Source organism: Pseudoliparis swirei, chromosome 8, assembly GCF_029220125.1.
Source record: "Pseudoliparis swirei isolate HS2019 ecotype Mariana Trench chromosome 8, NWPU_hadal_v1, whole genome shotgun sequence".
Classification (NCBI taxonomy): domain Eukaryota; kingdom Metazoa; phylum Chordata; class Actinopteri; order Perciformes; family Liparidae; genus Pseudoliparis; species Pseudoliparis swirei.
This window is the reverse complement of record NC_079395.1, coordinates 3,566,477-3,593,813: the sequence shown is the minus strand read 5'-3', so window position 1 is coordinate 3,593,813 and position 27,337 is coordinate 3,566,477.

The following is a 27,337-nucleotide window of genomic DNA, read 5'->3' as shown; positions in this document are numbered from 1 at the left end:
AGGTCACATCCCACCACCAGGTTAGTGTTTAAAGATGCACAATTTCATTCTAAATTAACCAGAAATCACATCATAAAGTCACTGTAGGACACAGGTGTCGAACACACGGCCCGTCACGTCATTCTATGCGGCCCCTGGCGGCTCGAAAGACACGCGATCGCCTTTTTCTTAAAGAAAAATATCCTGCGCTTTCATTTTGAAGGTTTCAAATTCAATGTATGTATGTTAGAGACATGTTCTTTTGTGCAATATTTCTACACTCAAACAATAATCAAAGGCAAAGAGAGTTATTTAACAATATGTTGGGGAGTAGTTTACACAGTGTTTCAGGTACTGGCCCTTTAAGAGGCGGCCATGATGCTGATGTGGCCCACGGTGAAAATGAGTGACACCCCTGCTGTAGGACATTGGTGGAAACCAAACCAAGAGTCTCACACACACACACACACACACACACACACGCGTGTTGCTCTAGAACTGCTAGTTGTGTACATAAGTCAGTCTGCAACACATTTAAAGCAACAACAACTCCACAAGCTGAGAAGACGTCAACGTTGTGCTTCAGCCAAAAGACCCTCGCAGCTTTAATCATTTCTTCGGACCCTTTGCCTTTCATCTTTTTCATTTGGACCGAGGACTGAAGACCGTCGCGTCTACTTTGAGATGCGCCCGACAAACCCACAACTGGTCAACAACACGTCGAAACCCGCGTCAGGATGTCGTAGCCAGAGAGCGGTCGGACCCAAACGCCAACAACGTTTCCACAGAAGATTTATTCCTTAACATCAGGGGTGTCAAACGCATTTTCAACGTGAGCCACATCAGCATCATGGCCGCCCTCTTAAAGGGCCGGAAACACTTTATAAACTCCTCGAACATATTGTTAAATAACTTTCTTTGCATTTAATTGTTTATTTGAGTGTAGAAATATTGTACATAAGAAAATGTCTCAACAACATTTTAATTTGAAACCTTCAGGGGCCACATCAAATGATGCGGCAGGCCGGATTTGGCCCGCGGGCCTCGTGTTTGACACCTGTGCTTTACAGGAAACAGGTCAGACACAAACTAAGCAGAGCGACCCCACGAACAGGGTTTAAACACACAGGGAGGGTGAAGGTGATTGGACACCGGGGAACGAGACACAGGTGGACACAATGAGGGCGGGGCTAGCGATCACACAGGAGGAACCAATCAGGAACAGGGCAGACAATCACAGGGACAGGAAGTGCAGGGAAACGAGAGACAGGGCCTTCAAAATAAGACACAGAAACTCCGGGTCATGACAGCCGGAGCTCCTCTTGTTCCTGGATTAGGAAGTTGTTGTATTACACGAGGATTACGTCTCGGTTCCCACCCTGTGTGTGAGTCCGTGTTTCTTTAAGCTCGATGTTTTGACTTCCAGAGCCGTGACGGAGCCGTTATGAACGCGCTCGCGACTCGTAGAACCCGTTCACATCCATCACGCCGCTGCTTTTTTCCTTTTCTTTTTTGTCATGGAGAGGACGCGTTGGCGGGAAACGTTGACGCGTGAATGTATTTTTGGTTCAGACGCGAGATCCGACACGTTTGCAAAAACGTCCGATGTCAGCATTTTTATTCGCGCTCATCCTTCGTCCTGAAACATGTCTCAGAATATAAAGAGGATAAGTCCTATGAGGCGAGGACTTGACATGTTTTAGACTTTTACACATTGTTGTCAGCTAGTTTTACTTTTCCTTTTTCGGGGGGGTCTGAATCATGAACAAAGTTTGCATCACAGGCCGATTGAGTTTGTAAAAAGCAGTGCGCTGCAGTTTACCTACTTCCCCTTAATTGAGTTATCTGGCGTACGCACGGAGACGCACGACGGCTCCGACGACACGACACAGAAATGCAGTGGAAGTGCATCAAGAGCCAATAAATCATGCTTAAAAAAAAACACAACAATAGGAAAAGCCAGAAGTATTTAGCTGAAATTGAGAGGAATTACATTTTCTTTTTATTTCTTGATGTGCTTTGCAGGAAGAGGGAGGCTCGTATCCCCAGCCGCTGGTTTGGTGTTCCAGGAAACCCGAGACAGCGAGAGACTTGTTCCTCTTTAGAAACCCGACTAAGTCGAGCAGAACATTAGAGCTCAGAGCCCAAAAGTTACAATGGGGGGGGGGGGGGGGGTTGAGGGCTGTTTCACACTGTAATTCACAACATGGGCAGGAGGCCAGAGCAGCGGATGAGCTTATAGCCTCGTTTAACCCGAAGGAAGAACTGGAGGAGGAGCTGGAGGAAGAGCTAGAGGAAGAGCTGGAGGAAGAACTGGAGGAGGAGCTGGAGGAGGAGCTAGAGGAAGAGCTAGAGGTGGAGGAAGAGCTGGAGGAGGAGCTGGAGGAAGCGCTAGATGAAGAGCTGGAGGAAGAACTGGAGGAGGAGCTAGAGGTGGAGGAGGAGCTGGAGGAGGAGATGGAGGAAGAACTAGAGGAAGAGCTAGAGGTGGAGGAAGAGCTGGAGGAAGAGGTGGAGGAAGAGCTGGAGGAGGAGCTGGAGGAGGAGGTAGAGGAGGAGCTAGAGGAAGAACTAGAGCTGGAGGAGGAGCTGGAGGAAGAACTAGAGGAAGAGCTAGAGGTGGAGGAAGAGCTGGAGGAAGAGCTGGAGGAGGAGCTGGAGGAGGAGCTAGAGGAGGAGCTAGAGGAAGAACTAGAGGAAGAGCTAGAGCTGGAGGAGGAGCTGGAGGAAGAGCTGGAGAAGGAGCTCTGGGATCCATCAGAATCTTCCGGCCTTCCCCGGCTCCATGAGGAAATACTCCCATCGTCGTAGTAACGAGCCAAGTTCTGGCTCACAGCTTCTCGAGGAACAGGTTACATAACACACTCCCCCCCCCTCTCTCTCTCTGTTCCTCTTCATCTGTTTTTTGCCTTTTTTTCTCAGTTTTACTACGAAGTCTGGACTCACTTCCCCTATATTTACTTTTTTGGGGGTCTAATTTTAACTTAAATTTTTTGCTTATTCGATCATTCTGGACCCTCAAGACCAAACACACACACACACACACACACACACACACACACACACATACAGTCCTCTGGAGTCTTCCTCTGGCACTTCCTCAATGTTTTGCAGTGCGTTACGTAACACGCCGGACGACTCGTTCATTCACTCTCTCGCTCGTTGGTGCGATATGAATATTTCATTTCCCCCCCCCCCCACCCCCATTAGTGCGCTCCGACGGCCTCCGTGGCACGCTGGTTCACCTCACTCTGAGGATGAAGCACTGCAGAATGATAAATGTGCTTTTGCAATGATGGAGATGAGAAGAGAGGGAGAGAGAGAGAGAGAGAGAAGGAGAAGGCTGTGTTGGTTTGCAGGTTCTGGGCTGTTGGGACCTGCTGAGTCCTCGTCGGGAGGATCACTGATTACATCTCAAGCCCTCAGACAACTCTGACTGTCCTCTCATCTTATGTTCCCTCCAACCCATATCCTCTTAGCCCTATGTTCCCTTCCACCTTATGTTCCCTCTAACCCTTTGTCCTCTCCTCCCTTTGTCCTCTAACCCTATGTCCTCTAATCCTATGTCCTCTCCACCCTTTGTCCTCTAACCCTATGTCCTCTCCTCCCTTTGTCCTCTAACCCTTTGTCCTCTAACCCTTTGTCCTCTAACCCTATGTCCTCTAACCCTTTGTCCTCTAACCCTATGTCCTCAAACCCGTTGTCCTCTAACCCTTTGTCCTCTAACCCTTTGTCCTCTAACCCTATGTCCTCTCCTCCCTATGTCCTCTAACCCTTTGTCCTCTAACCCTATGTCCTCTAATCCTATGTCATCTCCTCCCTTTGTCCTCTAACCCTATGTCCTCTAACCCTTTGTCCTCTAACCTTATGTCCTCTAACCCTATGTCCTCTAACCTTATGTCCTCTAACCCTATGTCCTCTAACCCTTTGTCCTCTAACCCTATGTCCTCTAATCATATGTCCTCTCCTCCCTTTGTCCTCTAACCCTATGTCCTCTAACCCTTTGTCCTCTAACCCTATGTCCTCTAACCCTATGTCCTCTAACCCTATGTCCTCTAATCCTATGTCCTCTCCTCCCTTTGTCCTCTAACCCTTTGTCCTCTAATCCTATGTCCTCTCCTCCCTTTGTCCTCTAACCCTATGTCCTATAACCCTATGTCATCTAACCCTTTGTCCTCTCCTCCCTTTGTCCTCTAACCCTTTGTCCTCTAACCCTATGTCCTCTAACCCTTTGTCCTCTAACCCTATGTCCTCTCCTCCCTTTGTCCTCTAACCCTATGTCCTCTCCTCCCTTTGTCCTCTAACCCTATGTCCTCTAACCCTTTGTCCTCTAACCCGTTGTCCTCTAACCCTTTATCCTCTAACCCTCTGTCCTCTAACCCTTTGTCCTCTAACCCTATGTCCTCTAACCCTATGTCCTCTAACCCTTTGTCCTCTAACCCTATGTCCTCTAACCCTTTGTCCTCTAACCCTATGTCCTCTCCTCCCTATGTCCTCTAACCCTTTGTCCTCTAATCCTATGTCCTCTCCTCCCTTTGTCCTCTAACCCTATGTCCTCTAACCCGTTGTCCTCTAACCCTTTGTCCTCTAACCCTATGTCCTCTAACCCTTTGTCCTCTAACCCTATGTCCTCTAACCCTTTGTCCTCTCCTCCTTATGTCCTCAAACCCTTTGTCCTCTAATACTATGTCCTCTAACCCTTTGTCCTCTAAACCTATGTCCTCTAACCCTATGTCCTCTAACCCTTTGTCCTCTAATCCTATGTCCTCTCCTCCCTTTGTCCTCTAATCCTATGTCCTCTCCTCCCTTTGTCCTCTAACCCTATGTCCTCTAACCCTTTGTCCTCTAACCCTATGTCCTCTAATCCTTTGTCCTCTAATCCTATGTCCTCTCCTCCCTTTGTCCTCTAACCCGTTGTCCTCTAACCCTTTGTCCTCTAACCCTATGTCCTCTCCTCCCTTTGTCCTCTAACCCTATGTCCTCTCCTCCCTTTGTCCTCTAACCCTATGTCCTCTAACCCTTTGTCCTCTAACCCTATGTCCTCTAACCCATTGTCCTCTAACCCTTTGTCCTCTAACCCTATGTCCTCTAATCCTATGTCCTCTCCTCCATTTGTCCTCTAACCCTATGTCCTCTAACCCTATGTCCTCTAACCCTTTGTCCTCTAACCCTATGTCCTCTAACCCTATGTCCTCTCCTCCCTTTGTCCTCTAACCCTTTGTCCTCTAACCCTATGTCCTCTAACCCTATGTCCTCTCCTCCCTTTGTCCTCTAACCCTTTGTCCTCTAACCCTATGTCCTCTAACCCTATGTCCTCTAACCCTTTGTCCTCTAACCCTATGTCCTCTCCTCCCTTTGTCCTCTAACTCTATGTCCTCTAACCCTTTGTCCTCGCCTCCCTTTGTCCTCTAACCCTTTGTCCTCTAACCTTATGTCCTCTAACCCTATGTCCTCTCCTCCCTTTGTCCTCTAACTCTATGTCCTCTAACCCTTTGTCCTCTAACCCTTTGTCCTCGCCTCCCTTTGTCCTCTAACCCTTTGTCCTCTAACCCTATGTCCTCTCCTCCCTTTGTCCTCTCCTCCCTTTGTCCTCTAACCCTTTGTCCTCTAACCCTTTGTTCCGTTTCACTGAAGAATTCTTCACCATCCCATAAGTTCATCCACATGTTCACGTCGTCTTGTTTTATTGCAACGAGCCGAGATCAGAAAGCTGAACTCTTGTTCCAGGATTACCGCGTGAGCAATTACACAAGTTTAGAAAATGACCGGAGGAGTGAGTGGAGGTAATTGTAGCCTCGTCAATATTGTTATTATAGGATTTATAAAGTAACACGGGTTCTGTGTCTGGGGCTCGGCGTAGGTGCACCGTCATGTTCTGCTCCTGGCAACACAAACGCACACACACAATTGCACACAGTGGCAACCTCCCACTATAAAAGAATAAATGCCCACGAGAAGCTAATTCCTCCATCACCAAAGCAAACACAGAACAAAAGAAGAAGAAGAAGAAGTTCCCTCACCGCTCATGATCTTAATGTCATCGCCGAGGAAGGCCGGGCTTCGATTTGGAGCGATGCGAAACGACGTTCCCACTGTGAGACACCACCCGTTGGTGTGTGTGTGTGTGTGTGTGTGTGTTTGAGAGGGGGGGGGGGGAGGGTGCATGGACAGCAGCCGCTCGCTGTGAGGTCCGTCTGTGGAGGAGATGGCTCTCTCACAGGTGCCTCTGCCAGCATGGACCAATTACAAATTGCACACACACACACACACGCAAAAAAAAGAGTCCATCCATTATCAACAAGTGGAGTAACGACAAGATGTGCCAGGTATGATAGTTGTGCTTAATTATGTTGTTTTTCCTACTTCAGATTGAAGGATTTTCTTAGAGGAAAAAAAATGCTAATTCAATATATTTGGTCTGAATGGAAACAGCTCTGCAAGGCACTGATCATCTCATCCTGAACCATTTCATTTCATAACGTGATTGAAATTCATGAAAAACAAAAGGGTTCGGGGGTTAATGCAAAAATAATGACACAAGGCCCCCCCCCCCCCATTTCAATTCAATTCAATTCAGTTTATTTGTATAGCCCAATTTCACAAATTACAAATGTGTCTCAGAGTGCTTTACAATCTGTACACATAGACATCCCTGCCCCAAAACCTCGCATCGGATCAGGAAAAACTCCCAAATAACCCTTCAGGGGGAAAAAAGGGAAGATTTCATAATATTAATAATAATCCTGTGAGAGAGCCCTAGAAACACACCTGAGATACGCAGGATTTCACAAGGATGGGAAATGGCGAGTCAGCGGTTAGCAGCTCCGTCTTTCAATCAGGGGGTCGGCGGTTCAACCCCCGCCCTTGTCGACGTGTCCTTGAGCAAGGCGCTTCACCCTGAGTTGCTCCCCGTCTGTGTCTACGGTGGACGAATGTAACGCGGTTGTAAGATTGTACATTTTGCTCGTGTTGCATTTTCTGCCGTCGATGAGAAGGTCGCGCGTTCGGTCGGCGACCTTTAGTCGGCATCCTTAACGAGGCACGTGTAATTCAGTGGCGGGTGATCCCTTCAAACAGCGAGCGAGGCGGGGCCAATGGGAAGGAGGCCAGATTCAGGCCAGGGGCTGGATGCAGGAAGCAGGGGGCAAGAGGTCCGGACCCAGGACCAGGTCCAATGGACCCTATGAGACACAACGACTTCTTGGAGGAAGGAGATTAGTAATGTGAGAGGAGGAGAAAGTTCCCTTTTGTTTACCCGTTTTCTCTGAGCTTGGAAACATGTGCTTCGTGTCTCTTCTTGTGTTAAACACACACACACACACACACACACACACACACACACACACACACACACACACACAGGTCTAAATGTGAAGAATCTAGCAGACATGCAAATTTGACATTGCGATGTCCGTGCGGATGATTGAACGCCGTGAATAACCGCGCGAGTGTGCCAACGCAGAGTATTTTTGCCGAGAGGACAACCAGAGCCATTGTTCAGCCGGGTGGAGTTCACCTGCAGGAGAAAAGCAAAATGCCGTTTGTCACGCGGAGCACACCTGTCAGCCGGCGCGGTGACAGGCCGCTGTGTATCCAGGGCCAACGAGCAAGGCAGCGAGACAAACCACGGCGATTATCCCGCCGGTGACTCACTCCTGGTGCCCAACGCCCACCGCCGGTTATTTAATCCGGTGCCAAGATGTGTGGCAGCGAGTCAAAAATCGTCTCATAGTCCAAAAATGAACGCGAGACTATGAATAGTTCACCCCACTGAGGCCAAGAGTTTGTTACGGCATTTCACGTGTTCATGGATGTAGCAACTTTTAAAGAGTGTCAGTGATCTTTGTTTTTCATGTTAGGATGTGATCATAGCGGACAAGTTAGGAACAGTTAGGCCAATGCTGAAGTGCCTTAAACATGCCTTCTTTCACCAGGGTGCGACTCCTCTGGTTGTATAGAAGTGTATTCTTCATGTGTTAAAGCTGCATTCTCTCTCCTGGCCACCAGGGGGCGACTCTTCTGGTTGTATAGAAGTATATGCTTCATGTGTTAAAGCTGCATTCTCTCTCCTGACCACCAGGGGGCGACTCTTCTGGTTGTATAGAAGTATATGCTTCATGTGTCACAGCTGCATTCTCTCTCCTGGCCACCAGGGGGCGACTCTTCTGGTTGTATAGAAGTATATGCTTCATGTGTTAAAGCTGCATTCTCTCTCCTGCCCACCAGGGGGTGACTACTCTGGTTGTATAGAAGTCTATGCTTCATGTGTTAAAGCTGCATTCTCTCTCCTGACCACCGGGGGGCGACTCCTCTGGTTGCATAGAAGTTTATATCAATGACTTCTTCTCTCTTGATTTATTCGCTCAGTAAACATTGTAAACATGAGTTGTTTGATGTTCAGAGTCATAAATCACGGCGTGCTTGAGGGGCGGGGCGACAAGGTGATTGACAGGTTGCTATCGTCCACAATCCAACAAGCGTTGTCACGGTGACTACATCTACGAATACCGATAGACATGCTATATGGATGACAGCCATTAATTAGCTTGAGAGGACGGATATCCCTGTCATTAAAAAAATGTGCAAACACAATCGTGAAGCTTGTAAAGGTTCCATGGCACAAAGCAACGCTCTCTCCGAGTCTGCAGGCTCCGCCCCCCCTGCTGAGGCGCTACCTCAGCCTCAGGCTCCACGACAGCTCATCAATTTCGACGTTGACGTCTCAGGTCAAGAAAAAACTACACACACACACACACACACATTTCTATTATTTACGTCGCATATAGGACATTGCCTTATAAAACGGAGGGCGGCCTCGCAGAGAGACGGTGAATAACGGAGCGACGGTCGTGACGACCACCCAGAGGGACTTTAATGAGAAATCTGAGGCACGTCTTCCTCATTCGCAGCTGTGAAGCTCTGTTTGTTTCAAATGAAAACTAGTTTGATGTCTGACGAGTCGTTCCTGAGCTCGGATAGTAACGCGCCTATTCATCCGATCACACCTTCGGGTTTTCACTCTTTTCGGTCCGAGCGGCTCGAGGTCGTTCGAATCCTTTCTGGGTTTTGTGTATTTGAAGTTTGCGATTCTTCGGAGGAGTGAGCCCTCCTGTCGAGGATAGAAGCGGGGCCTTGGAATCATTTTGCAACGGTGCGGTTCTGGTGGAAAGCCCAGAGTCGGTCCCGCACACAGATGTGATCTCAGTCACGCTGCTCGACGCCGGAGAGAAAACCAACGAGACAAGGAAGGCCCTTCTTTCTCTTTTTTTTGACGAGAATTCGGAGCGATTGCTTCTCGCTCACGCCGGCTGGCACCGGGCCACGGCGGAGTGTTACAGATTTTCTTTTTCCCATGGCTCGATTCCAGCTACTGTTATTAGCGATGTTGTAACGTGGGCCCGCCGGCCTGTGCCGGCTTGTCCCTGAGAAACTCCAGAGGAGGTGTCGCTGTGAGAAACAGAAATAAAAAAAAAGAGGAGAAGAGAGAGAAGAGAGAGAGAAGCAACGCAGGAGCCGACATGCAGGAGATCTTTGGCTCTCTGTCATTGTTTGTCTGATTCTCGGCACACACACACACACACACACACTCGGCCTCCGGTGAATTAGCTTATTGTGTTATGTGAACTTATGTGTGTGTTTGTGGGGGGGGGGGGGGGGCATATTGAATATTGATGCATGCTGAACGATACGGTTCAGACCCGATGAGCCGGTTGTGCAATTCAATGCAGGCGCAACCAATCACGCTCCAGTAGAGTCCATCGGTGTTAATGGTGCTGTGTGTGTGTGTGTGTGTGTGTGTGTGTCTGTGTGTTTGTGTGTCTGTATTGGTCGGTGGATTTAAGACAAACCAGGTCATTTGGATTGTGTGAAACAAATCAACTTGTCACCTCGGGGGTGGGGTGTGTGGTGGGGGGTTTGGCCCCCCCCCCGAGTGTAATGGTGCGCCCCGGTTCTCCTGTGCAGACATGCGAGGCGAGCGTATTTACGTGCAGAGCGCTGCAGGCTGCTCCACTGGTTGCTGTCAGCCCCGCCCCCCCCCAGCGTACATGGATGCACGTAGTCATACCTCCATGGAGAGGTGGCGTACCCTCCCACATGATGCTCGTTCCCAGGTCCGTGTTTGTGTTCTCCTGCAGGAACTATTGTGTCGCTGAGCTCCACGTGGGGCCGAATAATGTTGTTGTTTTTTTGCTCCGGGTTTGGTCTCCACCATCTCCCGGGGAAAAAGACTCAACCGACCGCCGTTGTTTGGGTCTCTGCCGGTCGGCGCCAAAGCCAACGGCAACATCTCGACTTGTCTGAGCTTGTTGGCTTAATATCTTTAGAATAAAATAATTTAATTAATTAAAATGTGAGCAGGAGGCCAAAGCTGAAGAGTTACTTCAAAGAGTGTTTCGCATTATCTCACATTACACAGAGTTCTTTTATTCTCTGTAAATAGCGTAAAAAAACAGAAATTTAATCCACAAAATGCAACAAAAAAGTATACGTTGTTATTGGAGAATCTCCACATGGCTGAGGATGAAGGTTTAATACAGACGTGGTTTCATACACTTTAGTAAACAGATAAACTAAATGACACCTCAGTGGTCTGGTTCGAGAACATTTAAAAGGTTAAAAAATGCATTTTACATTGTGAAAAATAACCTAAACCTTCTTTTTTGGGGATTATGATGCTCCATGAAGCACGTTTTGCCTTTAAAAAAATGGAAAAGCAAAGTCCTTAGAACCCTGAAGACATCCCCGTGTTCATTTTGGGCCTTCTGGTGAAACGGGAGGGAATTTTTTTAACGTCCCGTTTTGGGTTGTCTAAAAAAAAAAATGAAAAAAATTGCCCCTGACGCGGGGCTTAGGGACCCTTTTGGCAGAAACCCTTTTTTCCGATTCTTCGGAGGAGTGAGCCCTCCTGTCGAGGATAGAAACGGGGCCTTGGAATCATTTTGCAACGGTGCGGTTCTGGTGGAAAGCCCAGAGTCGGTCCCGCACACAGATGTGATCTCAGTCACGCTGCTCGACGCTGGAGAGAAAACCAACGAGACAAGGAAGGCCCTTCAGGTCCCTGGATCACCAGGGACCTGAAGGCGCTTCTTAACATGAAGAAAGCTGCTTTCAGGTCTGGAGACAGGGATGAGCTGAGGAAAGCCCAGCGCAACCTGAAGGTGAAGCTCAGGGAGGGCAAGGACTCCTACAGGAGGAAGCTGGAGGCCAAACTCCAGCTGAACAACACAAGGGAGGTGTGGTCTGGCATGAAGCAGATAACTGGCTTCAAGGTGGGAGGGAGACAGCCAGGGGGCTCCCTGGAGAGGGCCAACGAGCTGAACTGTTTTTTCAATAGGTTCAGTTCACAGCCCTCCCCCGTCTCCTCCACACATCACACCTCCCAAACACCTCCTCCCCCTCTGTCCCCCCTGCTGAGCTGCACATCCACCGAGCCCTCAATAACAATGGGCTCCTCCACCCTCCCCCCTCTCTCTGTGACGACTGACCAGGTGAGAAGACAGCTGGAGAAACTACACCAGCGCAGAGCTGAAGGTCCTGATGGCATCAGCCCCAGGGTCCTAAAGACCTCGCCACCCAGCTGTCTGGTGTCCTGCAGCGCCTCTTCAACCTCAGCCTGAGGCTGGGGAAGTCCCGTGCTGGGGAAAGGGCGCGTGCCTGGTCCCTGTCCCAAAGAAGTCAGCACCATCTGGCCTCAACGACTACCGACCGGTCGCCCTCACCTCCCATGTGATGAAGGTGCTGGAGAGGCTGGTCTTGGCCCACCCCCGGGCCGCAGGTGAAATCATCGTTGGACCCTCTGCAATTTGCTTACCAGCCTCATGTGGGAGTGGGGGGCGCCATCATCTACCTGCTGAAAGGCTCAGTCGCACCTGGATGGGACCGGTGTCTGGGTGAGAGTCAGTTTGTTTGACTTCGCCAGTGCATTTAACACCATGCAGCCACTGCTGCTGAGTGAGAAGCTGCGGTGGCCGGTGTGGCGTCCACCATCTCCTGGATCACTGACTACCTCACAGGCAGACCACAGTTTGTCAGAAGGGGCCCGTGTGCTGTCGGGAAACGGTGGTCAGTGATGTTGGACCCACGGGGAACTGTTCTGTCTCCTTCCTCTTCACCCTGTACACCAGTGACTTCCAGTACAACACGGAGTCATGCCATCTGCAGAAGTACTCTGATGATTCTGCAGTGGTCGGGTGTATTAGGGATGGACGGGAGGAGGAGTACAGGGCAGTGGTGAGTGACTTTGTAAAGTGGGCCCATGAGAACCACCTGCGGCTGAACGTGGCCAAGACCAGAGAGATGGTGGTGGACTTCAGGAGGAAGGCGACAGCTCCTACACCTCTGAGTGTCCTGGGAGTGGCGTGGACATGGTGGAGGAGTACAAGTACCTGGGCGTCTCCATCGACAGCCGACTGAACTGGAAGGCCAACATCAACGCTGTGTACAAGAAGGGGATGAGTCGTGTCTTTTTCCTGAGAAAGCTTGATCCTTCAACGTGTCCAGCAAGATGCTGGAGTTATTCTACCAGTCGGTTGTGGGCAGTGTACTGCACTTTGCCATTGTCTGCTGGGGAGCAGCATCGGCCGGTGACACCAGCCGCCCTTTAAAAAACTGGTTAGGAAGGCTGGCTCCATCATCGGCTGCCAGCTGGAGCACCTGGAACAGGTGGTGGAGAGGAGGGCGTTGAAGAAACTGGTGTCCATATTGGACAACCCGGGCCACCCTCTCCACCACCTCCTACAGGGACAGAGGAGTACTTTCTCCAGACGTCTCCTCACGCTCCGCTGCCACAAGGAGAGATACAGGAGAACATTCCTGCCGACGGCTATGAGGCTCTACAACAGTTCACCTCTTGCCAGATCACCCTAACCCTTCTTATATTTTGTGTTTTGTTTTTTTATTCTTGTGTGTTGCTGCTACTGACTCGACAAATTTCCCCTTGGGGATTAATAAAGTATATATCTATCTATCTATCTATCTATCTTTCTCTTTTTTTTGACGAGAATTCGGAGCGATTGCTTCTCGCTCACGCCGGCTGGCACCGGGCCACGGCGGAGTGTTACAGATTTTCTTTTTCCCATGGCTCGATTCCAGCTACTGTTATTAGCGATGTTGTAACGTGGGCCCGCCGGCCTGTGCCGGCTTGTCCCTGAGAAACTCCAGAGGAGGTGTCGCTGTGAGAAACAGAAATCAAAAAAAAGAGGAGAAGAGAGAGAAGAGAGAGAGAAGCAACGCAGGAGCCGACATGCAGGAGATCTTTGGCTCTCTGTCATTGTTTGTCTGATTCTCGGCACACACACACACACACACACACTCGGCCTCCGGTGAATTAGCTTATTGTGTTATGTGAACTTATGTGTGTGTGTTTGTGGGGGTGGGGGGGTGGGGGGGGGGGGCATATTGAATATTGATGCATGCTGAACGATACGGTTCAGACCCGATGAGCCGGTTGTGCAATTCAATGCAGGCGCAACCAATCACGCTCCAGTAGAGTCCATCGGCGTTAATGGTGCTGTGTGTGTGTGTGTGTGTGTGTGTGTGTGTGTTTGTGTGTCTGTATTGGTCGGTGGATTTAAGACAAACCAGGTCATTTGGATTGTGTGAAACAAATCAACTTGTCACCTCGGGGGTGGGGTGTGTGGTGGGGGGTTTGGCCCCCCCCCCGAGTGTAATGGTGCGCCCCGGTTCTCCTGTGCAGACATGCGAGGCGAGCGTATTTACGTGCAGAGCGCTGCAGGCTGCTCCACTGGTTGCTGTCAGCCCCGCCCCCCCCCAGCGTACATGGATGCACGTAGTCATACCTCCATGGAGAGGTGGCGTACCCTCCCACATGATGCTCGTTCCCAGGTCCGTGTTTGTGTTCTCCTGCAGGAACTATTGTGTCGCTGAGCTCCACGTGGGGCCGAATAATGTTGTTGTTTTTTTGCTCCGGGTTTGGTCTCCACCATCTCCCGGGGAAAAAGACTCAACCGACCGCCGTTGTTTGGGTCTCTGCCGGTCGGCGCCAAAGCCAACGGCAACATCTCGACTTGTCTGAGCTTGTTGGCTTAATATCTTTAGAATAAAATAATTTAATTAATTAAAATGTGAGCAGGAGGCCAAAGCTGAAGAGTTACTTCAAAGAGTGTTTCGCATTATCTCACATTACACAGAGTTCTTTTATTCTCTGTAAATAGCGTAAAAAAACTGAAATTTATTCCACAAAATGCAACAAAAAAGTATACGTTGTTATTGGAGAATCTCCACATGGCTGAGGATGAAGGTTTAATACAGACGTGGTTTCATACACTTTAGTAAACAGATAAACTAAATGACACCTCAGTGGTCTGGTTCGAGAACATTTAAAAGGTTAAAAAATGCATTTTACATTGTGAAAAATAACCTAAACCTTCTTTTTTGGGGATTATGATGCTCCATGAAGCACGTTTTGCCTTTAAAAAAATGGAAAAGCAAAGTCCTTAGAACCCTGAAGACATCCCCGTGTTCATTTTGGGCCTTCTGGTGACCAACGTATGTCATGAGGAATGTTCTTTGTAACGTCCAGTTCCCTTGAAGGCAACATATGCAAAAAAAACATAAAACATAAAACACAAGATGAAAACAATATGTCCATCTGTTTTTTATCGTCGGAGCTATGAGGAGATCACCTCTATTGGCAGAAACCTGCAGGTCTGGATCACCGCCGAACGTCCAATCAATTATCCTCGGGATGCAAACTCGCGGGAATCTCAACGCCCGTTGGGGGAATCCCATTTGGTGAAGGTGGCGGCCGACGAGGGCCAATCGAGCAACTGGAGTGCAATGCAGGGGCAAGGAATCTCTCTCTCTCTCTCCCCCCCCCCTCCCTCCCCCTCCATCTCCTGGAATGAAACAATCTTTCATATTGTATGCTCTGTATAAACCGTGAGGCGTGCACATTTAAAATAAGAGCGATGACAGTGTGTGTGTGTGTGTGTGTGTGTGCGTTGAGCCACCTGAACTTGTGACACTCGCCGTGAACCGCTGACGCGTCAGCTGACGCTCGTGTTTGGCTCAGACAGCGAATTTATTATACCCCCACATATATATATTAAAAATATATTCTTGTATATATGAAACATATATTTTCGTATATGCTAAAAATATATTTCTGTATATTTTAAAAATATATTTTTGTACGTATTAAAATATATTTTTATAAGTAGAAAAATATATTTTAATACATACAAAAATATGTTTTTAATATATATAAAAAATATATTTTTGTATGTATTAAAAACATATTTTTTTATATATACAGTATATATATATACAGGACTGTCTCAGAAAATTAGAATATTGTGATGAAGTTCTTTATTTTCTGTAATGCAATTAAAACAAAATGTCATGCATTCTGGATTCATTACAAATCAACTGAAATATTGCAAGCCTTTTATTCTGATTTATTGCTGATTATGGCTTACAGCTTAAGAAAACTCAAATATCCTATCTCTAAATATTAGAATATCATGAAAAAGTATACTAGTAGGGTATTAAACAAATCACTTGAATTGTCTAATTAACTCGAAACACCTGCAAGGGTTTCCTGAGCCTTGACAAACACTCAGCTGTTATAAATCTTTTTTTTAACTTGGTCTGAGGAAATATTAAAATTTTATGAGATAGGATTTTAGAGTTTTCTTAAGCTGTAAGCCATAATCAGCAATATTAAAAGAATAAAAGGCTTGCAATATTTCAGTTGATTTGTAATGAATCCAGAATGCATGACATTTTTGTTTTTTTAATTGCATTACAGAAAATAAAGAACTTTATCACAATATTCTAATTTTCTGAGACAGTCCTGTATATATATATATTAGGGCTGTCAATCGATTAAAAAAAATTAACTAATTAATCGCACAGTTTGAAATTGCGATTAATTAATCGCGATTAATCGCGATTAATCGCGATTAATCGCAATTACAAGTTAAAAGTTAAAAGTTCATTCTTTTTAAAGACAAAACTTCACACAGAGCTGTGTTTTCAAAGGGGCTCCTACATATACAGTGCCAGCGATGATAAATCGTGGATGATAAATTGTTTCTTCAGTGAAACATCAGATTAGTAAAAAAAAAAGAAGTATATTGAGACCCCATTGGTCCTGTCATCTTTAACATTGAACACAGCAGAACCAGTGGCCTTGATAACTGACTGACATTCAAATATGTCACGTTAACCCTCTGGAGGCTGGGCTCATTTTATACATTTTACAAACAAACAAAATTCACCGTTTAACCTTATGTTGCCTTGGTCATTTTGACCCGAATCAATATTACACCTCCTGCCGCCTTCGGTTAATTTGACCCCATTCAATGTTTAATGTCGGTGTTCTTTCGGTAGTCAACAAACAAACATAAAGTGCCTCACACTTAAACTTGGAAAACAATATTAATTCTAATAATTTTCTGGAGGTTTTAATTGCTGGCGCTAAATTGAACCCAAAGGGTAAAATATGTTAGTAAATATAAAGGTAACAGGAGGGTGAAACATTGAATCGGGTCAAAATGACCCAAAGGCGGGGGAGGGTGTAATATTGATTCGGGTCAAAATGACCCGAAGGCAACACAAGGGTTAAAAGTGTTTCTCTTTTAAACACAAAACTTCACACAGAGCTGTGTTTTCAAAGAAGCTCCTACATATAAAGTGCCAGCGAGGTATTTAATATCGTGGATGATAAATTGTTTCTTCAGTGAAACATCAGATTAGTAAAAAAAAAGAAGTATATTGAGACCCCATTGGTCCTGTCATCTTTAACACTGAACAGCAGAACCAGTGGCCTTGGTAACTGACTGACATTCACATATGTCACGTTCACCCTCTGGAGGCTGGGGGCATTTTATACATTTTACAAAATAAATTAAATTCACCGTTTAAAGTTTTTTGCATGTGACACACCCCCACGTGTTATACATCAAACATTCCAGAACAATCTCAGCTCTGAAATGAGCCTCATTGTCCTCGCGCCGTGTTCTCTGCTCTCTGACTGACAGACTGCTAAATGAGCCTCACCTGTGAGGTGGGAGGTCCTTTGTGATTTACTGAGTGTTCATTGGTTTTTTTCCCCCCGAAATGTTGACAGACAAACGGATTGACCAATCACGGTGAAGGTTTCGTGTGACGAGTTCTTTCCGCGCTGCGTGTCCCGACACGTCGCCCTCCGTTCCTCTGTGTATCAGAGGGGGAGACGGGAGGAGAGGAGCAGGAGGAAACCTGACTGATTCATCCACGAGTTTAAACTGATTTCTGCTCCTTATTTTCGCGGAGAAATGATTGTTTTAAAAACGGAAACAGTGTCAAACCGTACTGCTGCGGTAAAAAAAAAAAAAAAAAACTTGCGTTAATTGCGTTAAAATATTTTAGTGCGTTAACGCGGCCAAATTAATCGCATAGATTAACGCGTTAACGCTGACAGCCCTAATATATATATATATGTGGCGCAATGTCACCAACTGGCAATGCATTAGTTTCCACGGCGATGTTCTGCCTCGTTAAAGCGAACGAAGCCCAGAGTCTTCCTTCTTCCCTTTACAGCGACTGGCTTGTGAAGTTTGGGGGCCCCGCTGCTCGGCCCCCTGGAAGGGCCCATGCTCGCGGCGGCGGCGAGAGGAGCTCGTTGCCCGTCGACGCCGAGGAAGTGGAGCAGCGTTTGGCCGTCGTGGTTTTCAACATCTGGCGCCGTGAGCTGCAGTCGATGAGTCGCTCTGCTGCAGACGGGCAGACCCCGGGAACAGTCGGATCTTGACATAAGGGGGCGTGGCTTATACGGATCGATTCGTCCGGACCCACGTCATCCAGGGAAGTTTGTTTCTGAGAGTTATGGTTCAAGCATTACATATCAAAGAAATATAGTTTGTTGTCACAGCATGACCAAATTACTAAATATTTGACACGGGACCCCCTTTGGACACCTAGAAATGCACCTGTCATATCCATCTATCTATATCGATATCTCTATAGATATATATACACATATAGCTCATCTGACCTTCAGTTAAACCTCTTGAACTTCCTTAACTTGACAGTAAAAGTTGAACCACGAGATCAAGATGAGATGAATGCCTTTCTTTGTAGCATGAATTAACATTTCACTTCTCTTCATCGCCGGTTGCCAGGAGCCCACGTTGCCATGTCGGTGGACTTAGGAGAACTTTTTATAGCTGCATTAATCTCATTTATCTTTGGAACATATTTCGGGGTCTCGGCCTCGGGTTGGTGACAACGGTGTTCACAATCCCACCTGCTTGAGCTCTGATTGGCCGGGTTGTTTTTTTCCATCCCGCCAAATAGCCGTCGGTGAGCAACTCATCACCAGACGGATCTAGATTCTATTTAAGTTAATTAAAATACATTCACAGTTTAGGCATCCCAAAAGGGATATATATATATATATATATATATATATATATATATATTGAAAATAAATTTTTCTATATATTAAATATATATTTTTGTATGTATTAAAATATATTTTTGTATGTATTAAATATATATTTAAATGAAATAAAAAAATAGATATTAAAAAATATATATACAGGACTGTCTCAGAAAATTAGAATATTGTGATGAAGTTCTTTATTTTCTGTAATGCAATTAAAAACACAAAAATGTCATGCATTCTGGATTCATTACAAATCAACTGAAATATTGCAAGCCTTTTATTCTGATTTATTGCTGATTATGGCTTACAGCTTAAGAAAACTCAAATATCCTATCTCTAAATATTAGAATATCATGAAAAAGTATACTAGTAGGGTATTAAACAAATCACTTGAATTGTCTAATTAACTCGAAACACCTGCAAGGGTTTCCTGAGCCTTGACAAACACTCAGCTGTTATAAATCTTTTTTTTTACTTGGTCTGAGGAAATATTAAAATTTTATGAGATAGGATTTTAGAGTTTTCTTAAGCTGTAAGCCATAATCAGCAATATTAAAAGAATAAAAGGCTTGCAATATTTAAGTTGATTTGTAATGAATCCAGAATGCATGACATTTTTGTTTTTTTAATTGCATTACAGAAAATAAAGAACTTTATCACAATATTCTAATTTTCTGAGACAGTCCTGTATATAAAAAAAGAAAATATATATTTATCAAAATATATAACAATATATAAATTTATATATATTGATTTATATATATATATATATATATCAAAAAAAGACACTGCGGTAGATATACCAGTTTTTCCGCAGAATGTCTTTCTAGAAAAACACATTTATAGAGATCGTAAAATGTGATAGAAGCTACAGGCTCATACGAGTGAGGGTCTCTTTCTGTATTTATGACCACTCCTCACGAGAGCCAACATCCACACATTGCCCGCCCGTGGCAGTGTGAGTGTGTGTGAGAGCGCGTGTGTGCGTGTCTGTGTGTGTGTGTCTGTGTGGATGTGTGTGTGTGTGTGTGTGTGAACGAGCTGTTTACGGGTGTTCTGTTAGGATGCGCAGCAGAACTGCTTTCAATTGATTTCTGGCTCAGGATTGAACGATGTACAAACATCGCCTCTCGGGGAGGATCACTCCTCTTTTCGGTCGCATCCAATTCCTGCAATTACTTGGACCGACTTTCATGGCGGCGAGCTAACATCCACAGAACAGATCCATCACCGCGGGGGGCCCCACCCACAACGATGACATCACTTCTGGGCGATCGGCTCTACGTTCAATCTCTCGAACAGAAAGAAGAAGAAGAAAGAAAAAAAACAGACCTTTAAGAAAAACAAGATCATTCTTTACCTCAAACGATCGTAGTCAGTCATTGGCCGGGATCCAACACCCCTCCCACCCACCCACGGGTGCCAAAAACCACAAGTTCAAACACATCTCGCCGTAATGAGACGCAGTCGTCCCTTGCGCGTTTTTATTTTCTTCCCATGATGCAACCCTACTGTAATTAACTGGTGAGAGATGCACGTTCACATGCACGTAGTTGCACCTTTTTGGTTGTTTGATCGTCTTCCTGGATTTCGCTCCGACGGCCTCGTGCAGGAGGAGTTTCATCTTGTTCAACAACGGGATGATTCATAACCACCGTCACTGGGAAGCTATTAAGATTTCATATTGGTTCAGGTGCTCGTGACCTAAGTGACATTGAAAAAAATGCACCAAAGAAATAAATAAACGTACCGGAAAGTAAAGTGGAACTAAAAAGACGCGCTGAGCAGAGGAAGATGGATCCACAACAAATTCATTATCAGGTTTTTTTACTTTTTTTTTACAGTTTTCAGCTCAAGCATATTTATTTTATTAATACTGCCGGAAAAGGCAAATCCCACAAGGGATATATATATATATATAAAAAATATATATAAATATAAAGAAATATATATATATATACATATATATAAAAAAATATATATACATATATAAATATATATATATTGGTTCAGGTGCTAAGACCTGACATTAAAAATGCACACACAAAATTCATAATCAGGTATCTTACAGTTTTCAGCTCAACTTAATACGCAGAAAGCATATTTATTTTTCTAATACTGCCACAACAGGCAAATAAAAAGCCTTGCTATCGAGGGTCGTTGTGTTTCCCTGCTGTACGCGTATGTAAGTATCATGCCCCCAGGTTCTGTCCTTGCATATAAATATATATATATTTATATTCAGTATCACTGTCATGTATTCCTTGGGGGCTTTTCTGGCTCCCTCCGTCGATGCTGGGAACTCTCCTCCCCCCCCGCCGGCTCATTAATGAATGATCTGTCATGCAGGTTCATCGCAGGACTTGTCTTCCCATGAGATGACATACGAGATAAGATATGAGAGATATTGTTATCCTTCTTCAGACGGCGCATTGCCGAACAACACTGTGTTGCCATGGTCCCCAGTGAACGACAGACTGGAAACTGGATACAAAAAACAGGATCGGGAAAAAGAAGAAAAAGAGGAGTATTTTTTTTTTTAGTTTAGTTTATTGGACATAAATACCATACATGAAACAAAAGGTCACGCATCATAAAAATATCAAGGATAGCACAAAAAGTCACAGACTTATTTCCGTTGTGGTCCTTGGTCTTGGCACAAAAAATACACACATTCACACATTACCAACCTACATCTTAAAAAGCAATACAGTAATACACATAATACTACATTGACATACAAGTTTAATCATGGACTTTTTCTAGGAGCCATTTCCTAACGTTCCCCTTGAAACTAATTGGGTTCAGGCATTGTTTAATGGCCAAAGGCAATTCATTCCACTCTTGAGCTCCTATGTGAGCAAATGTGCTTTGCCCCATCTTTGATCTACACCTTGGTGGATGCAGGTTGGCTAAGCTAGATCGTGTTCCATAGCTGTGCACTTCCCGAACACTAGGAAAATAGTTATTAAGATATTTGGGGGCCCTATTGTTGACTATTTTGTGCACCATGTTGAGCCTAAGCTGAGCCACTCTGGCCTCAACTGGAAGCCAGTTAAGTTCCTTAAAGTGGCTTCTCCCAACATGATCACAGGGGCCAAGTCCCATCACAACTCTTACCAACTTGTTTTGTGACACCTGCAGTTTTTTTTTTGGATGAAACTGACAGCCCCCCAAACCATGATACACTAGCATAATCAAAATGACACTGCACCAGGCTGTTAGCCAGTAGTTTAAGACTTTCCCTGTCAAGCAGATTGGCCTTTCTAGCCAAAAACCTGGTGCGGGCATTTACTTTCCCCAGCACCTGTATGGCCATTCCCTCCCCCAAGACTGTCCTCTAACCAACAGCCCAGGTACTTCACTGTTGTTTTGCTGCTATGACCTCACTGACTAAATCCACCTTGAGTCTCGGAGCCTTACGTAATCTAGGTTTCGATCCGAACAAAATAGACTCAGTTTTCCCTAAGTGAAGTGATAGTCTATTGTCGGACAGCCAGTTACTAATCTTGGAGAGCTCTTCTCCTAACATTCTTTGGAGCGTATTCAACTCTTTATGCGAGATGAGCAAGGTTGCATCATCTGCATATAAAAACAGATTACAGGAACATGCATCACTCATATCATTAATATACAGTAAAAATAATAATGGTCCTAAAACACTTCCTTGCGGCACCCCGCAGTCAATTTGTCTGGCATCCGACATAGAGCCATTGACCTCTACTTTCTGGTCTCTGCCTGTCAGATATGAAGCAATCCACCTGACAGATAAATCGTTCAGACCCAGAGCCTTCATCTTACCAAGTAATAGACCATGGCTTACTGTGTCAAAGGCCTTTTGGAGATCTAATAAGACCATTCCACACAGTTTCCCATCATCCATCTCCTTTCTAATAAAATCAGTTAGATACAGGAGGCATGTGTCTGTAGAATAAGATTTCCTAAACCCTGATTGAAACTTGTATAAAAGGCTTTCTCTACCTACATATTCCGATATCTGCTCGTGCACCACCTTTTCTAAAATCTTGGATAAAACACTCAAAATGGACACAGGCCTATAATTACCTTGCTCGGATCTACTCCCTTTTTTGTACAAGGGAATAATCTTTGCGTGTTTGGTGCTACTTGGAACAATGCCTTGCTCCAAGGAGAGGTTAATTAAGTGGGAAACACAGGGAGCTATTTCCCACGCACCATCTCTTAAAAACCGAGCAGGAATGTTGTCTAGGCCCGTGGCTTTAGCTATATTGAGCTCGGCCAACAACACAGCTACCTTCTCAACTGACACCTTGGACATGGCAAATGAACCAGCCAGTACCCCTCGACTAGAATAAAACCTCTGTGTAAACTCCTCTCCATATACACCAGTCTTAGGAGGCAATGCTTCAACAAGTTCTTTGGCTACAGAGGTAAAAATGATGTTAAAATAATTGGCTACCTTTGCTTTGTTAAAATCAATCTTGCCATTGATATCCAAGCCAATATTGGGCTTGCCGCTGTTGGCCTTTCCCCCACATCCCAAGTCTTTCAGAGCTTTCCATAGCTTCTTTGGCTCATTTTTGTTATCCTTTATTAGGTTCATATAGTAGTCCTTTTTTGCTACCTTAATCCTTCTCTGTGCTTCGTTTCTGCATTTTTTATATGCATCAGCATCTACTTCCTCATGAGATTTCAGAAACCTCCGCAAGGCCTCCTCCCTTTGTTTTATAGCAGTTAAAATATCTGCGTTAAGCCACGGGCTTGATCTCTGCTTTACCCTAACTTGTTTATATGGAGCCAACTTATTCACTATACTAAGGAAAATTTGATTAAACAGATCCCATGCACTATCAACAGAATCATTTTCCAACACTGAAGACCAGTCAATTTTCCTAAGCTGCTCTCTAAATGTGTCAACACAGTAGTTCTTAAGAGATCTGATTTTAATGATTTTATGGCTTGAAAAAGTTTCTCTATGGACCTTCCTGGTACAAAATGTGATGAAATGGTCACTAATCCCATATGCAATCACACCATGATGCGAGATATTATATTTGTCTGACACCATAATAAGATCGATGGTTGTTTTAGTCTTTTGGCTTACACGAGTAGGTTCATTAACCAGCTGCTTTAAATCAAAAAGTTTACTAAATTTAGAAAAAGCACCATATGTAGGACAGCCCTTGTTAGATACATCACTATTGAAATCTCCCATCAGAATACATTCATTTTTTGTTCCATCGCAGCTAGTCAATACATTTTCTAGATTTTCATAAAAAGTACTTTGATCAGGCGGTCTGTAACATACTCCCATTAGCAATGGTTTCGTTTTGGGCAGGTGAATGTCCAACAGAATAACTTCAACCTCATCGCCCAGGTCCTTTTTCACCGTAGAAAACAAATGAGTAAACATGTAGCAGTAAAAGCAGGTTTTGGGTCTATATATATATATATATATATAGACCCAAATAATATATATATATATAGTTATGCTTGTTCATGTGTAGAAAGAGGAAGAAAACATGCAAGTGTGGCGTTTGTGGCCATGTTGCAGTTTTATTGAGAAAAACATGTCTCAACCCCTTCTTCTGAAGAGATGTTTTTTGAGCAATTGTTTTGGTGAAATAAAAACAAAAACAATAAGTCATGCCTAACTTTAAGCAATAACATATTCTCACACACACATGGGAATAAGTTAAAAATACAAAATAAATGTGGAAGAGAAAAACTGCAGAAAAATGGTTGGAAGCAATTTCGCAAAATTTTCTTGTAAAATAATTAATTGAATTATTACGTTTAATTCTATTAATCCATGTGTTGCACTAGGGAAAAAAGTGGTAAAAGCGTTCTAGTTTTTAGACGTTTAATGTGCCAGAACATCTAAGAGATGTTACTTTTAGAGATTAATAAACACGAATGCTGCTCATAAAAAAACAGGCCAGCCTTCAGCTTCGTTATTTTGTCTTTTTGTGTGCATTTGGAGCGTTTGTTTTGCACCTCGGAGCTCCTGCTGGTCCCGTGATCATCACCGTAGGCTCCGGTTTACCGGTTGGACTCCCGCCCGATAGAAGAAGTGAATAATATTTTGTGTTTTTGAGATATATTTTCGCAAAGCGGCCTGATACTCCCCGTGTCTCCCAATCCGGGGAACTTTACTCCTCACTTCGACTCCGCCCACCAGCTCACAGCTGCAGTCCCTTTATTAATCCTGAGGGGATCCAAATCATCTGGAGTTTACGACTCATCCCACATATATATACACACACACATGTAAAAAAGAAAAAAAAAGAAAAGGATGAACGAGAGGCTTCGGAGTGAGACGCCGGGGTCGACAGGAAGTCAGGAGGATGCGTTAACGTCACGCCGCGGCCGGCCTCGCCCACCCGGATGGATTCATGAAACGTGTGTTTCATTAAACACCCGCCAGCCGATAGATGTCGGGAGGCAGATAGCCGATCGGTGGAACCTGCACCGCGTTGCGATTTATCTTCCTCCTCTTTAAGTTTGGCAATATTAAATGGGAGCAATCTGTCATGTCTCCTCCGCCTTCTTCCTGGAACCGTGAGCTCCGCCAGCTCCACCAGGATGACTCACGGGATGGAACCATTCAACATGTCCGCCGCTTTTAGGAAGGGAAATAAAAGCGTCGCTGGACTCGACTCTCGTCGACTTCCAGCTCTTTTTAGCGTTTTATTTCTTCGTAATAATCCAGCGGTGATTAAGTTAAGGTGACTTTTTTTTCAACTTGCGAGTCTTAGTGAGTTGTAAGAAATAGAACTTATTGAACGTCTGATATGTGAAGTTCCAGTTGGAGTGAAGGAGTGCCGAGGAGTCGTCCAGATGCTTCCTGGCTGGCAAAAAAAATACGAGAAAATTGCTGATTTTTTCCCGCTCCTTTCTTCCCGCTTCTTTCTTCCCGCTTCTTTCCCCCTCCCCGACACAATCTCTCCAGCCGTTGTATTTGACCCCCGTGACCATTTAAAACTTCCGAGTCTTAGTAAGTTTACACATAAGAAACAACCAAATGCATTCGATCTGATTCGGTGACGTTGACTTAAGAATTGTTCGACCGTTCTCAAATTGTCTCTGAATTTAAATAATTTCACGATAAAAAACTACATTTTCTTGAAACAACAGCCGAGCATTCTTCAAGTTTGACCTTTTGTTGTTGTTGTTGTTGTGAGAAGTTAAGTTTAAAGGGCGGGAGATGGTTGGATTCTGGTTTCAGACAACAGGGTTTGGTCTCTTCCTCGCGTGAGTCGGTCGCAACGGCGATCGCCGAGTTGCTTCCTTCCTGTTTCTGGCTCCTCCCACTCGCGCTCGGCTCCTCGGGTCGGGCCGCCGAGACTTCCATTTACCGCCGCGTGTCGGTAAACAAACAGACCGTGGAGGTCTGAAATACATATTTAAAAATAGTTGTTTTGCTTTACAAATATTAATGCACGCAAACAAAACTCCAAATCCAACAAAAACAAAATGGATTCTCCTTCAAAGGATTTTGATGAAAGGGTTTCCTTTAAAAAAAAAGAACTTGACTAAGTGTGCAGTTGCACTGTGGAGCAGATTAAAGTAAAGAAACAAAAGTATTTAATTAGATTAGTGCTGCAAATACAGAATACTTTATGTTCCCTGTTAGTTTTGAGGTGAGACTTTAGTGGATTTTTACATCTTTTTTCCATTTCTATTTAGTTGTCGTTGTTTTACGATTGTGTCTAATGAGGCATCTGCCTCATTTGTTATTGTGCAAGTGGACACATGTCTCCATGATGTCAACGCTTTCAAAATATGAACAGCTTAGATTTGTCACTGAATCCCTCCGGCTTGTCTTGCAGGCTTTTTAGACTTTTTGATTTGACTCAAACTTGGCCGAAATCAATATTTTGTAGTTTTATTATGTGTTTTATCGTTTCCCTTTCTGTGTCTCTTCCATCTCCTCCATCCAAACAGTTATTGTCCTCAGTCCATGTAGATTTTATTTTATTTTTTTATTTAAAAAATGTCTCCAATATTTATTTTGCAGAGAGCATTGTGTCTTTAAACGAATACAATAAAATTGCCCAAGCAGTACATTTTCTACAGTTTTTTCTTCAGTTTTTTATATGATTTTTTGATGCAAGATTCACATGGAAACTTCAGTGCGGTTTCACGGTTTGTGCCAAAATGTCGTGAGAGTTTTTAAAGCGCCACGGTACAGCAGGTGTTTCTACTTACTTCCCCAGATGGGGGTCTTCACTCGTCTCTTAAACCCACAACAAATTGAGAATGAAGTGAAGCAAATGTTCCAAACATACTAAAAATACCATGAAATATTTCCTTTTGATCAAAATGATGCCGCCATAAAAACAAACAATGTGGGTTTTGAGTTGAAGTGGATGATCCGCTCGATGTAAACAGCTGGATGAACTTCAGACACAATGTGTTGGTGATACTGTAAACTATTTGTATTCCTTAAAGCTAAACACCGCGTTTCCGTAACAATTCTTCTTTCAGACGAGTGGAAAGGAAACTTTTAAAAGGTACTTTTTTTGGTTTACTTTCTCTATTTGTGCGTATAGATTTCGCCTAAATTCACCCAGAGTTACCGCTAGATGAAGCTTTGTTTGGCAATATAAAACATCCGATGTAAGAAAACCAAAAGTGATTTCATAGCCCGTTGAGGGGGCCCCTTTTAAAAAAAATTGCCACTGAAATCGAGTCATAACTTCACACACAGCTCAATATTTTGAGCCTCGATGTCCGCTCCGTGAATCGGAGGGAGGGGGCTGCGAACGGGCCCGACCAATGGGAACGTTTCCCAAAGGTGGCGGGCCGCGTGTTCCCACGTAACAATCTAAAGCCTTCTGATATGTTTATTGGATTATATATATCTACCCCCCCCCCCCCCTGTTTAGAGTCGCCTTTGTCACCGCCAGCGATCGATTCCCCAGCGCTCCCGAGGCTAACAAGAGGCTTCGTTTTGCTGTGGCCGGCACTCCCGCCTGTCAC